The sequence below is a fragment of the Scyliorhinus canicula genome, chromosome 26 (genome assembly GCF_902713615.1).
Source record: "Scyliorhinus canicula chromosome 26, sScyCan1.1, whole genome shotgun sequence".
Classification (NCBI taxonomy): Eukaryota; Metazoa; Chordata; class Chondrichthyes; order Carcharhiniformes; family Scyliorhinidae; genus Scyliorhinus; species Scyliorhinus canicula.
Window position 1 is genome coordinate 10,292,968 of NC_052171.1, and position 12,647 is coordinate 10,305,614.

The following is a 12,647-nucleotide window of genomic DNA, read 5'->3' on the forward strand; positions in this document are numbered from 1 at the left end:
AAAATACTTGAATGTCACGTGACCCAGCCGGCCCTCCAATCAGACACGGGCATCGCCCTCCACGGCCGTGAGGACTGAAAGTGAAAGTTCGGCACCCGAGCTCTTTCCTGTAAATCAGACACAGCTGGAGGAGGGCGACACTGGAGGAGGAGCTTGCCCAAGCTGATGTGAAGAGAGAGAGAGGGGGGGGGGGGGGGGGAATCAGATCAGCCGCAAACTAAATGAAAATCCGGCTTGGCCTGGCGGTCAACTCTCTCGGAGACCGCTGCCCGCCACGAGGGGGGGGGGGGGGGCATGTTCATGGAAGGAACGAGGCCGTGATGAGGTCAAAAATAACACGACGGAGGCGTAACGGTCACGCAGTGGTTAGCACCGCTGCCTCACGGCGCCGAGGTCCCAGGTTCGACCCCGGCCCTGGGTCGCTGTCCGTGTGGAGTTGAGTTCACACATTCTCCCCCCCCCCCCTCCCCCCCGCAACCCACAGATGTGCAGGGTAGGTGCCTGCTAAATTGCCCCTTAAATTGGAAAAAAATAAATTGGGTAGTGTATAAATTTATTTTTTAAAATAGCACCACGCAAATTCAAGCACATTTTTTTCAATCTCCCCGTCCGTCCGCATTTATTTCCGGTTCTCCCCAAAACGGTCACGCTGTGCGGAATCGGACGGGGGCTGCCCCGTGTGCACGGAGGTGCTGAGCCATCATCACAAGGGGGTTTGAGAGGGAGGGGTGCAGGGGAATATTACTCCAAGGACAGTTGCTCAGGCTGGCCAGTCTTCAGGGCCTCTGGGGACTCTTCACCCATTGATTATGGAGAATGGAGATTGTAGGTGGTAAGTATTTGATTTTAGACCAATGCAATTTGGAACATGTTGCAGTAAGTCTCACACACCTCTAGATGACAGCGTTTCCCAGACTCTATTCACGGCCACCTACTGGAGCAGAGACATTCGGGATAGAGTTACTCCCTCGACCTAGTAGAACCCAATAATTGTACACCTCTGGGCACTGGACTCCTGATGCACCCCTCCAGTTAGAATAAAGCTCCCTCTACACTGTCCCCATCAAACACTCCCAGGACAGGTACAGCACGGGGTTAGATACAGAGTAAAGCTCCCTCTACACTGTCCCCATCAAACACTCCCAGGACAGGTACAGCACGGGGTTAGATACAGAGTAAAGCTCCCTCTACACTGTCCCCATCAATCACTCCCAGGACAGGTACAGCACGGGGTTAGATACAGAGTAAAGCTCCCTCCACACTGTCCCCATCAAACACTCCCAGGACAGGTACAGCACGGGGTTAGATACACAGTAAAGCTCCCTCCACACTGTCCCCATCAAACACTCCCAGGACAGGTACAGCACGGGGTTAGATACAGAGTAAAGCTCCCTCTACACTGTCCCATCAAACACTCCCAGGACAGATACAGCACAGGGTTAGATACAGAGTAAAGTTCCCTCTACACTGTCCCCATCAAACATTTCCAGGACAGGTACAGCACGGTGTTAGATACAGAGTAAAGCACCCTCTACACTGACCCCATCAAACACTCCCAGGACAGGTACAGCACGGGGTTAGATACAGAGTAAAGCTCCCTCTACACTGTCCCCATCAAACACTCCCAGGACAGGTACAGCACGGGGTTAGATACAGAGTAAAGCTCCCTCTACACTGTTCCCATCAAACACTCCCAGGACAGGTACAGCACGGGGTTAGATACAGAGTAAAGCTCCCTCTACACTGTCCCCATCAAACACTCCCAGGACAGGTACAGCACGGGGTTAGATACAGAGTAAAGCTCCCTCTACACTGTCCCCATCAAACACTCCCAGGACAGGTACAGCACGGGGTTAGATACAGAGTAAAGCTCCCTCTACACTGTCCCCATCAAACACTCCCAGGACAGGCACAGCACAGGGTTAGACACCGAGTAAAGCTCCATCTACACTGTCCCCATCAAACACTCCCAGGACAGGTACCGCATGGGGTTAGATACAGAGTAAAGCTCCCTCTACACTGTCCCCATCAAACACTCCCAGGACAGATACAGCACGGGGTTAGATACAGAGTAAAGCTCCCTCTACACTGTCCCCATCAAACACTCTGGGACAGGTACAGCACGGGGTTAGATACAGAGTAAAGCTCCCTCTACACTGTCCCCATCAAACACTCCCAGGACAGGTACAGCACGGGGTTAGATACAGAGTAAAGCTCCCTCTACACTGTCCCCATCAAACACTCCCAGGACAGGCACAACACAGGGTTAGACACCGAGTAAAGCTCCATCTACACTGTCCCCATCAAACACTCCCAGGACAGGTACCGCATGGGGTTAGATACAGAGTAAAGCTCCCTCTACACTGTCCCCATCAAACACTCCCAGGGCAGGTACAGCACGGGGTTAGATACAGAGTAAAGCTCCCTCTACACTGTCCCCATCAAACACTCCCAGGACAGGTACAGCACGGGGTTAGATACAGAGTAAAGCTCCCTCTACACTGTCCCGATCAAACACTCCCAGGACAGGTACAGCACGGGGTTAGATACAGAGTAAAGCTCCCTCTACACTCACGCCCCACCATAACATAAAAGTGTTGTTGTCAGACTGATCCCAAAGCACACCACCACCAGTGACTCACGTGTTGAGATGCGGTCTCGAGCAAAGATGCACTTTCACAGACTTCAATGGTAAACACAAAATGGATTCATTGATAAAGAATTGCTAAGAGGGGGGGGGGGGGTGTAACAACCCACTCTGAGTCCCAATTGGTCACACAGGCCATGTGACCCTTAACCTCTGCTGTGTTGCCCTTAAAGGGACAGTCACCCACAGCCGGGAGAGCCCATTTGAGCACAGCAAGATCCCGCTAGTCGCACTCACGCCCAGCCAATCTGCTTCGCAGTCGTGGGCGCCTTCGTTTTAAAAAACTCCATCAGCACCGCGCCGGAGTGTCGGCCTCCGGTTTGTTCCAGTTTCTGCCGAATGGAGGCGGGAAAGGGTGGGGGTGGGTGGGTAGGTGGCGGGATGTGGGGGGAACGAAAAATGAATCAGCCAAGTTCCCCTCAGGGACGTGGGTTTAATTTTCAGCCTCTTTCTGTTGAGCACCGCAGGGCCTGTGCCCATGTGCGTTAGCGAAGTGTGATGCCTCCTGTGGCTGAATAGCCCCCCCCCCCCCCCCCCCCCCGACAGTGGGGCAGGATGGAGTGGCAGAATAGCTCACTCCTGTTGCTATGTTTTGTGAATACATGATACCCTCTGTTGGAGATGGGGGAGGGGAAGGTAGGGGGGAGGTGCAAAATGTGTACATTATGTTCCAGAACCTTCCCTTCCAGCGGTTAGGTGGATTGGCTAAATTGCCTCTTTGTGTCCAAAAGGTCAGGTGGGGTTATTGGCGATAGGATGGAAGCGTGGGCCTAGGTAGGCTACTCTTTCCAAGGGCTGGTGCAGACTCGATGGGCCGAGTGGCCTCCTTCTGCACTGTATGGATACTATGATCGTGCGGCATTTGGAGTTTTACAAAGGAAAATTGCGGTTAAGCACCACCTGGCCCGACCTATTTCGCTACTGGAGCGCATAGCCTCCCGTAGCCGAATAGCCCCCCCAAAACCGACTGCTGCGGATCGCAGCCCGAGGAGGGCAGGTAACTGGGGAGAGCGCACAGGGAGCATCGAAGTACAAGGAGCCTTCAATCTGGTGTCAAACGGTACGAGTACGGAATTTAAAGCTGCAAATCACATTTCCCCTCCTGCCTTTTTTCGCACCCATTTCTCCTGCTCATTTGCTCTCTCTCTCTCTCTCTCTCTCTCGCAGTGTCCTTCTGCAGTGAAGTCAGTCACCCTGTTCCCATTCTCAAACACAGCCTGTCTTATTCATCCGCTTCCTATCTGGATTTGCAGGCGGGCTGGAAAACCTGGAGCCCGATTCCGTACGATCCCCTGGATGTTGACAAATCCTTTGGAACACTGCCGCGCTGGGTAACTGCCCCTCGGGAAGGTGGTGGGTGAGCCACCTTCTTGAGCCGCTGCAGTCCGTGTGGTGTAGGTACTCCCACTGTGCTGTTAGGGAGGGAGTTCCAGGATTTTGACCCAGCGACAGTGAAGGAACGGCCGATATATTTCCAAGTCGGGGCGGTGAGTGACTAGGAGGGGAACCTCCAGGTGGTGGGGTTCCCAGGTATCTGCTACCCTTGTCCTTCTAGATGGTAGAGGCCGTGGGTTTGGAAGGTGCTGCCTAAGGAGCCTTGGTGAGTTGCTGCAGTGCATCTTGTAGATGGTACACACGGCTGCCACTGTGCGTCGGTGGGGGAGGGAGTGAATGTTTGTGGATGGGGTGCCGATCAAGCGGGGCTGCTTTGTCCTGGATGGTGTGGAGCTTCTTGAGTGTTGTTGGAGCTGCACTCATCCAGGCAAGTGGAGAGTATTCCCTCACACTCCTTTTTTTAATAAATTTAGATTAGCCAATTATTTTTTCCAATTAAGGGGCAATTTAGCGTGGCCAATCCACCTACTCTGCACATTTTTGGGTTGTGGGGGCGAAACCCACGCAGACACGGGGGGAACGTGCAAACTCCACACGGACAGTGACCCAGAGCCGGGATCGAACCTGGGACCTCAGCGCCGTGAGGCGGTTGTGCTAACCACTAGGCCACCGTGCTGCCCTTCCCTCACACTCCTGACTTGTGCCTTGTAGATGGTGGACAGGCTTTGGGGGGAGTCAGGAGGTGAGTTACTCTCCGCAGGATTCCCAGCCTCTGACCTGCTCTGGTAGCCACAGTATTTATATGGCTGGGTCCAGTTCAGTTTCTGGTCAAGGGTAACCCCCCAGGATCAGCGACCGTCGTCCAGCATGATGTGTGGAGCCTGGTCACACATCAGCAGTGCCCCAAAGCCTCGTGGGGTTCAGATTTCAGATAGTTTACATTTTTGGACGCCGCGTATAACTTGAGGCTCACTACAAAGGCCGAAGCCTAGCTATAGTTTAAAGTAAATAACAAGGCTCAGAAAATTGGATGAACTACTGAATAATAATAAACACAGAGAACAAGCTGCCAGTCATGGTACCGTGTGCCATTCATCTTGTCAGAGCGGGTTCCCAATGAGAGCGGCAGAAATCGTGAGCATTTACAGTGCAGACGGAGGCCATTCGGCCCATCAAGTCTGCACCGGCTCTTCGAAAGAGCACCCCACCCAAGCCCACACCCCCACCTTATCCCCATAACCCAGCAACCCCACCCAACACTAAGGGCAATTTTGGACACAAAGGGACAATTTATCACGGCCAATGAACCTAACCTGCACATCTTTGTGACTGTGGGAGGAAACCGGAGCACCCGGAGGAAACCCACGCAGACACGGGGAGGACGTGCAGACTCCGCACAGACAGTGACCCAGCCGGGAATCGAACCTGGGATCCTGGAGCTGTGAAGCAACTGTGCTAACCACTGTGCTACCGCGCTGCCCACATTTCCCTATCACCCCGTTCTCCATGAATCCCGGTCCAGCAATATCTTACACTGGATTTTCCGAGATTGGAAATTCCAGCCCGAGGTCGACAGATCTTCCGTTGAATTGTCCACCTTACCCACGACAGACTGACGGGGCGGGAACATGTACCCACCTGATTTTGAAAAACTTAACCTTGTTTTCAAACCTCTCCATGGACTCATCTCTCCGTATCGCCTCCAATCACCCCCCCCCCCCCCCCCCCCCCCCCCCCCAACTACCCTCCAAGATATCCGCGCTTGTCTTAATACCCGCCAAGATACATAGAGGGGCAGGTGGTGTTGAGAAAGTAGGGCGGGGCTGCAGAAAGACCTGGATAGGCCAGGAGAGTGGGCAATGAAGTGGCAGATCATAGAATCACAGAATTTACAGTGCAGAAGGAGGCCATTCAGCCCATCAAGTGCACCGGATCTTGGAAAGAGCACCCTCCTTAAGCCCACGCCTCCACCCTATCTCCGTAATCCAGTAACATCATTTAACCTTTTGGACACTAAGGGGCAATTTAGCGTGTCCAATCCACCTAACCTGCACATCTTTGGACTGTGGGGGGAAACCGGAGCACCCGGAGGAAACCCACGCAGACACGGGGACAACGTGCAGACTCCGCACAGACAGTGACTCGGGGCCGGAATTGAACCCGGGTCACTGGAGCTGTGAGGCAGCAGTGCTAACCACTGTGCTACCGTGCCGTTCTATGGTGGAATACAATGTGGAAAGTGTGAGGTTGTGCAGTTTGGTAGGAAGAATGGAAAGACTATTTTCTAAATGGGAAAAGGTTTGGGAAATCAGAAGCAAAAAGGGACTTGGGAGTCCTTGTTCATGATTCTCTTAAGGTTATCGTGCAGGTTCAGTCGGTAGTTAGGAAGGCAAATGCAATGTTAGTATTCATGTCAAGAGGGCTAGAATACAAGACCAGGGATGTACGTCTGAGGCTGTATAAGGCTCTGGTCAGACCCCATTTGGAGTATTGTGAGCAGTTTTGGGCCCCGTATCTAAGGAAGGATGTGCTGGCCTTGGAAAGGGTCCAGAGGAGGTTCACAAGAATGATCCCTGGAATGAAGAGCTTGTCATATGAGGAGCAGTTGTGGAGTCTGGGTCTGTACTCGTCGGAGTTTAGAAGGATGAGGGGGGATTGTATTGAAACTTACAGGATACTGCGAGGCCTGGATAGAGAGGACGTGGAGAGGATGTTTCCACTTGTAGTAAAAACTAGAACCAGAGGTCACCATCTCAGACTGAAGGGACGATCCTTTAAAACAGAGATGAGGAGGAATTTCTTCAGCCAGAGGGTGGTGAATCTGTGGAACTCTTTGCCGCAGAAGGCTGTGGAGGCCAAATCACTGAGTGTCTTTAAGACAGAGATGGATAGGTTCTTGATTAATAAGGGGGTCAGGGGTTATGGGGAGAAGGCAGGAGAATGGGGATGAGAAAAATATCAGCCATGATTGAATGGCGGAGCAGACTCGATGGGCCGAGTGGCCTAATTCTGCTCCTATGTCTTACGGTCTTATTGTCTTATTACAGTGACTGCACTGTGATTGGCTGTAAAGTTCTCCGAGTTGTCTGCTGACTGTGAAAACTGCTGTATAAGTGTAAGTCTTCTTTTTCAACCTTCTCTCTCTCTCTCTCTATCTCGAATCGCCTGGCTCCGCCAAAACTCCCCCTCAAGTAGTAAAAGGAGTTCCTACTTTCTCCACCCACCGGATCAATCCCTTTGCGCATCTTCGAAAACCAAACCAGCTGATTCTCCTCCAGAGAAGGTCAAGCCCCGTTTATTTAATCTTCCTTTGCCATCCAGAACCTCGGTGTCCTGCATGTTGGACCGATTGATTCTGATCAATTCCTGTTTTCCTCCTTCCGAAGCTGATATATCCTCCTGCAGGGCTAGCACGGCAGCACGGTGGTTAGCACTGCTGCCTCACAGCTCCAGGGTCCCGGGTTCGATTCCCGGCTTGGGCGACTGTGTGTGCGGAGTCTGCACGTTCTCCCCCCGTGTCTGCGTGGGTTTCCTCCGGGTGCTCCGGTTTCCTCCTACAGTCCAAAGACTGTGCAGGTTAGGTGGATTGGCCATGATCAATTGCCCTTCGTGTCCAAAGGTTAGGTGGGGTTACTGTGGGGGATAGGGCCGAGATAGGATGCTCTTTGGGGGGGGGGGGGGGGGGGGTCGGCAGACTCAATTGGCCGAATGGCCTCCTTCTGCACTGTTTGCCTTTGCATTGCCTTTTTTTTGAAGCGGAAACAAGGTCCTGTGGTGCAGTGGGGAGTGTTTCTGCCTCTAAACCAGAGGCTCCATCTTCGTGTCCTGGGGATCCTCTGGGATTCGATTGTCAAGGAAGGTGTGTTCACAGGCGATTAAACAGGTTGAGTGTCACCCTCTAAACTGGTCCAACACCCTGCCAATGGCGGGTGATAAGAGCGGGAGAGATTTCTGATCAGCCCCGTGATGGAAAGGATGTTGGAGCCTCTCCCATCGCTATTCACAGCTCCACATCAGAACATGCCTGGAAAACGTTTATGTGGACAGAACTCCCGAGTGAACTTGCAGGCCAGAGCTCATTCCCCATCAAGGCACAAGTCGGGAGTGTGAGGGAATACTCTCCACTTGCCTGGATGTGCAGCTCCCAACAACACTCAAGAAGCTCCACACCATCCAGGACAAAGCAGCCCCGCTTGATCGGCACCCCATCCACAAACAATAAACATTGTGGGCAGCACGGTAGCATGGTGGTTAGCATAAATGCTTCACAGCTCCAGGGTCCCAGGTTCGATTCCCGGCTGGGTCACTGTCTGTGTGGAGTCTGCACGTCCTCCCCGTGTCTGTGTGGGTTTCCTCCGGGAGCTCCGGTTTCCTCCCACAGTCCAAAGATGTGCGGGTTAGGTGGATTGGCCATGCTAAATTGCCCGTAGCGTCCTAAAAAGTAAGGTTAAGGGGGGGGTTGATGGGTTACGGGTATAGGGTGGATACGTGGGTTTCAGTAGGGTAATCATTGCTCGGCACAACATCGAGGGCCGAAGGGCCTGTTCTGTGCTGTACTGTTCTATTCTATTCTATTCACTCCCTCCCCCACCGACGCACAGTGGCAGCCGTGTGTACCATCTACAAGATGCACTGCAGCAACTCACCAAGGCTCCTTAGACAGCACCTTCCAAACCCACAACCTCTACCATCTAGAACAGGGGTGGGCAAACTACAGCCCGTGGGCCGCATGCGGCCCGCCAAAGGTCTTTATGTGGCCCACCAAGTCATTAAAAAAAAAAAAATTTTTTTTAAAGAAATTTTTTTTATTAAAAAAATGTTTTTTTTTTTAAGGTTAATGGGGGGGGCTGTTGGGTTACTTACTGGTATAGGGTGGATACGTTGACTTGAGTAGGGTGATCATTGCTCGGCACAACGTCGAGGGCCGACGGGCCTGTTCTGTGCTGTACTGTTCTATGTTCTATATGAGGCACCCAGAATCATAACCGGGTGAAGTAATTATTTTACTTAATATACTATGCGGCCCTTTAAAATTGTCAATTTCTGAATGTGGCCCTTGCACGGAAAAGTTTGCCCACCCCTGATCTAGAAGGACAAGGGCAGCAGATACCTGGGAACCCCACCAACTGGAGGTTCCCCTCCAAGTCACTCACCACCCCGTAAAAATAAAGTAAATAAATAAAATTGCTGAGGTGGGAAGGGAGAACGTTGTTATTGAAGATTGTGCCCAGATTTTTCTCCCTTTTTAAAAATAATTTATTTCCAATTAAAGGGCAATTTAGCGTGGCCAATCCACCTACTCTGCACATTTTTGGGTTGTGGGGGCGAAACTCAGGCAGACACGGGGAGAATGTGCAAACTCCACACGGACAGTGACCCAGAGCCGGGATCGAACCCGGGTCCTCGGCGCCGTGAGGCAGCAGTGCTAACCACTGCGCCACCGTGCCTCCCCAGGTGCCCTCTCTAATCCCATCTTCCTGCAAACAGCCCACAACTTTGGAGTTTACCGCAATTCAGATTTAGATTTAGATTTGTCGCGTGTACCGAGGTAAAAAGTATTGTTCTGTGTATAGTCCAGGGAGATCGTTCCAGACATAAAAAACATAGGACATACCATAAATACACAATGTAACTACATAGACAGACATCGGGTGAAGCATACGGAGTGAAGTATTAATCAGTAGAGAAGATGTGTGGAGATCAGTTGTCCATAAGAGGGTCATTTAGGAGCCTGGTGACAGTGGGGAAGAAGCTGTTTTTGAGTCTGTTCGTGCGTGTTCTCAGACTTCTGTATCTCCTGCCCGATGGAAGAAGTTGGAAGAGTGAGTAAGCCGGGTGGGAGGGGTCTTTGATTATGCTGCCCGCTTTCCCCAGGCAGCGGGAGGTGTAGATGGAGTCAATGGATGGGAGGCAGGTTCGTGTGATGGACTGGGCGGTGTTCACGACTCTCTGAAGTTCCTTGCGGTCCTGGGCCGAGCAGTTGCCATACCAGGCTGTGATGCAGCCAGATAGGATGCTTTCTATGGTGCATCTGTAAAAGTTGGTAAGGGTTAATGTGGACATGCCAAATTTCCTTAGTTTCCTGAGGAAGTCTAGGCGCTGTTTTGTTTTCTTGGTCGTAGCGTCGACGTGGGTGGACCAGGACAGATTGATGGTGATGTGCACAGTCACCCGAGGTTGGAATTGAACCTGGGTCCTTGGCGCCGTGAGGCAGCAGTGCTAAGCACTGAGCTACAGTGCAACCCTAAGAGCTCATGTTTACAAAGGGAAGACTGTAGTAGACCAGCACATAGAATATAAAAGCAGGGAGGTTATGATGGAGCTGTATAAAACGCTGGTTAGGCCACAGCTAGAGTACTGAGTGCAGTTCTCGTCGCCACTCTATAGGAAGGATGCGATTGCCCTGGAGAGGGGGCAGAGGGGATTCACCAGGATGTTGCCTGGGCTGGAGCGTTTCAGCTATGAAGAGAGGCTGGTTAGAGCTGGGGTTGTTTTCCTTGGAGCAGAGAAGGCTGAGGGGGGACGTGATTGTGGTGGACAACATTATGAGGGACACAGATAGGGTGGATAGGGAGGAACTTTCCCCTTAGTAGAGGGTCAATAAGGAGAGGGGGTAATTTTAAGGTGAAAGGCAGGAGGTTTAGAGAGGTTTAGGCAGCACAGTGGTTAGCACTGCTGCCTCACAGCGCCAGGGTCCCATGTTCAATTCCGACCGCGGGCGACTGCCCGTGTGGAGTTTGGACATTCTCCCCCGAGTCTGCGTGGGTTTCACCCCCACACAACCCAAAGATGTGCCTGGCAGGTGGATTGGCCGCGCTAAATTGCCCCTGAATTAATTGGATACTCTTAATTTTTTTTTAAAGGTGCTCTTTCAGTGGGTGGGTGCAGACTCGATGGGCCGAATGCCCCCCCCCCCCCTTCTGCACTGTCGGGATTCTATAGTCGGGTCTAGCGGCGACGAAGGGGGTTGGGATCTCTTTAGCTTCCCCAGCTAGGAAAATTATTTTAAAAAGCAAAGACGGGCAAGCTACGAAAGCGAGAGACAGAGAGGAGAAAATGTGAAGGACACAGACTGGAAAAGGAGATGGGAGGTAGATCAGTCCATTCCAGGCTGCTCCTGTTAGGGTTTTAGCAGTAGCCAGGCAGCCAGCCCTGGCTGGCTGGTAACAGAATAGCTAGTGTAACCTGACACTATTAGTGGCTGTGTTTCTGACTATGTGATGCTGTGGTTGCTTCACTCAGTGGAACAGCATTAACTGAGAGGGGGGCAAGAGGAGGAGGAGGAGGCGGCAGAGGAGGACTGGATGAGGGGGCCAGCACAAGGGGGACACAAGCCATTACAGACCCTTGTTTAATGCCCCTTTGCAGAACAAACCAACCCTGTTTCTAAACCACCCCCTCCTCTTCCTTCCTTTGAATGTGTGGGTAAGACATTTATGGCTTTATCTCTCTCTCTCTCTGTGTCTTGTCTTGTGTCTGTGCCTGCTGGGGCTGGGGGTGGGCTGAAGGAGGGAGGGAGAGATGTCCCTTGTTCCTGACCCTTTGTAGATGGGAAATTGACGCGGAAAGTACATGTTTTGTTGCATTTCGGAGCCAGATCCCTTTTGGCTTGTCACTGCTGGAGGTTTGTGCTGGTGTTGGGGGGGAATAGCAGGCATTATGTTAAAGGTTCTGCTTATTTGCAAATCAGCTCCCCTCTCCCCCCCCCCCCCCCCCCCTTTAACCAGGGGGAGAGGGAGAGAGTGGAGGAACACCCAGAGGTTGAATTGATGTAGGACCCTTCGGGTCGCAGCCCTCTGTCTGACCACAAGTTGGGTTGCTTTAGGGTCTGTGTTGGTGTTGGTTGGAGGGGGCAGTGGTGGAACGACTATTATTACTCTCCTGTGTCACTGCATTTGGGTTTCTGGGAGGAGTAGGGTGGGGGTCTTATTCCCAAATCAAATAAGACCCCCCCCCCCCAAGCTGGGCCAGGAAATATACTTTACCTGTAACATTTGTACAACTGTGTTAGGTAACGGTTCAGATCTGACTTTCGTCCCATTGTAGTGAGTGAGTGAGGGACTATATGTCCAATAAGCGTTTCATATCCAAACTTCCAGCGCGAGGGGTTATTTACACCGGATCGTACAATCCCTAGAGTGCAGAAGGAGGCCATTCGGCCCATAGACTCTGCACCGGCCCTCCGAAAGAGCACCCTAACCCTAGGCTCAATTCCCCCCCCCCCCCCCCCCCGCCCGATCCCTTTAACCCCACCGAGCGGCAATTAATCACTGCCAATCCACCTAATCTGTACATCTTTGGAGTGTGGGAGGAAACCGGAGCACCCGGAGGAAACCCACGCAGACACGGGGAGAACGTGCAGACTCTGCACAGTGACCCAGCGGGGAATCGAACCTGGGACCCTGGAGCTGTGAGGCAGCAGTGCTAACAATTGAAAGCCCCTTGGGGTGCTCTGATTGAAGGGACTTGGAGACCTTCTCCCCCCCTCCCCTCTCCCTCAAGCCCCTTGAATATTTAAGTGTTCAACCTGTACGATAAACAATAACATCTCTATCATTTGCATATCGCCTTTCCTGATCGCCGGATGTCTCATAGTGCTTTCCAGCCAATGAGGGGCCAGGTTACAGTGTCAGGGAGCCAGGTTCGATTCCCGGCTTGGGTCACT

The 12,647-nt window shown here is 52.3% G+C and overlaps 1 protein-coding gene across 1 annotated transcript in view; it reads left to right on the forward strand.

Annotated features, from left to right (window-relative positions):
* Positions 1–11,232: 11,232 nt before the first annotated feature.
* Positions 11,233–12,647, forward strand: part of LOC119957553 (zinc finger MIZ domain-containing protein 1-like) — a 191,096-nt gene continuing 189,681 nt past the window's right edge. Inside the window, 1 exon segment of the mRNA XM_038785701.1 lies at positions 11,233–11,407. The gene's annotated coding sequence lies outside the window, so the exon portion shown is untranslated.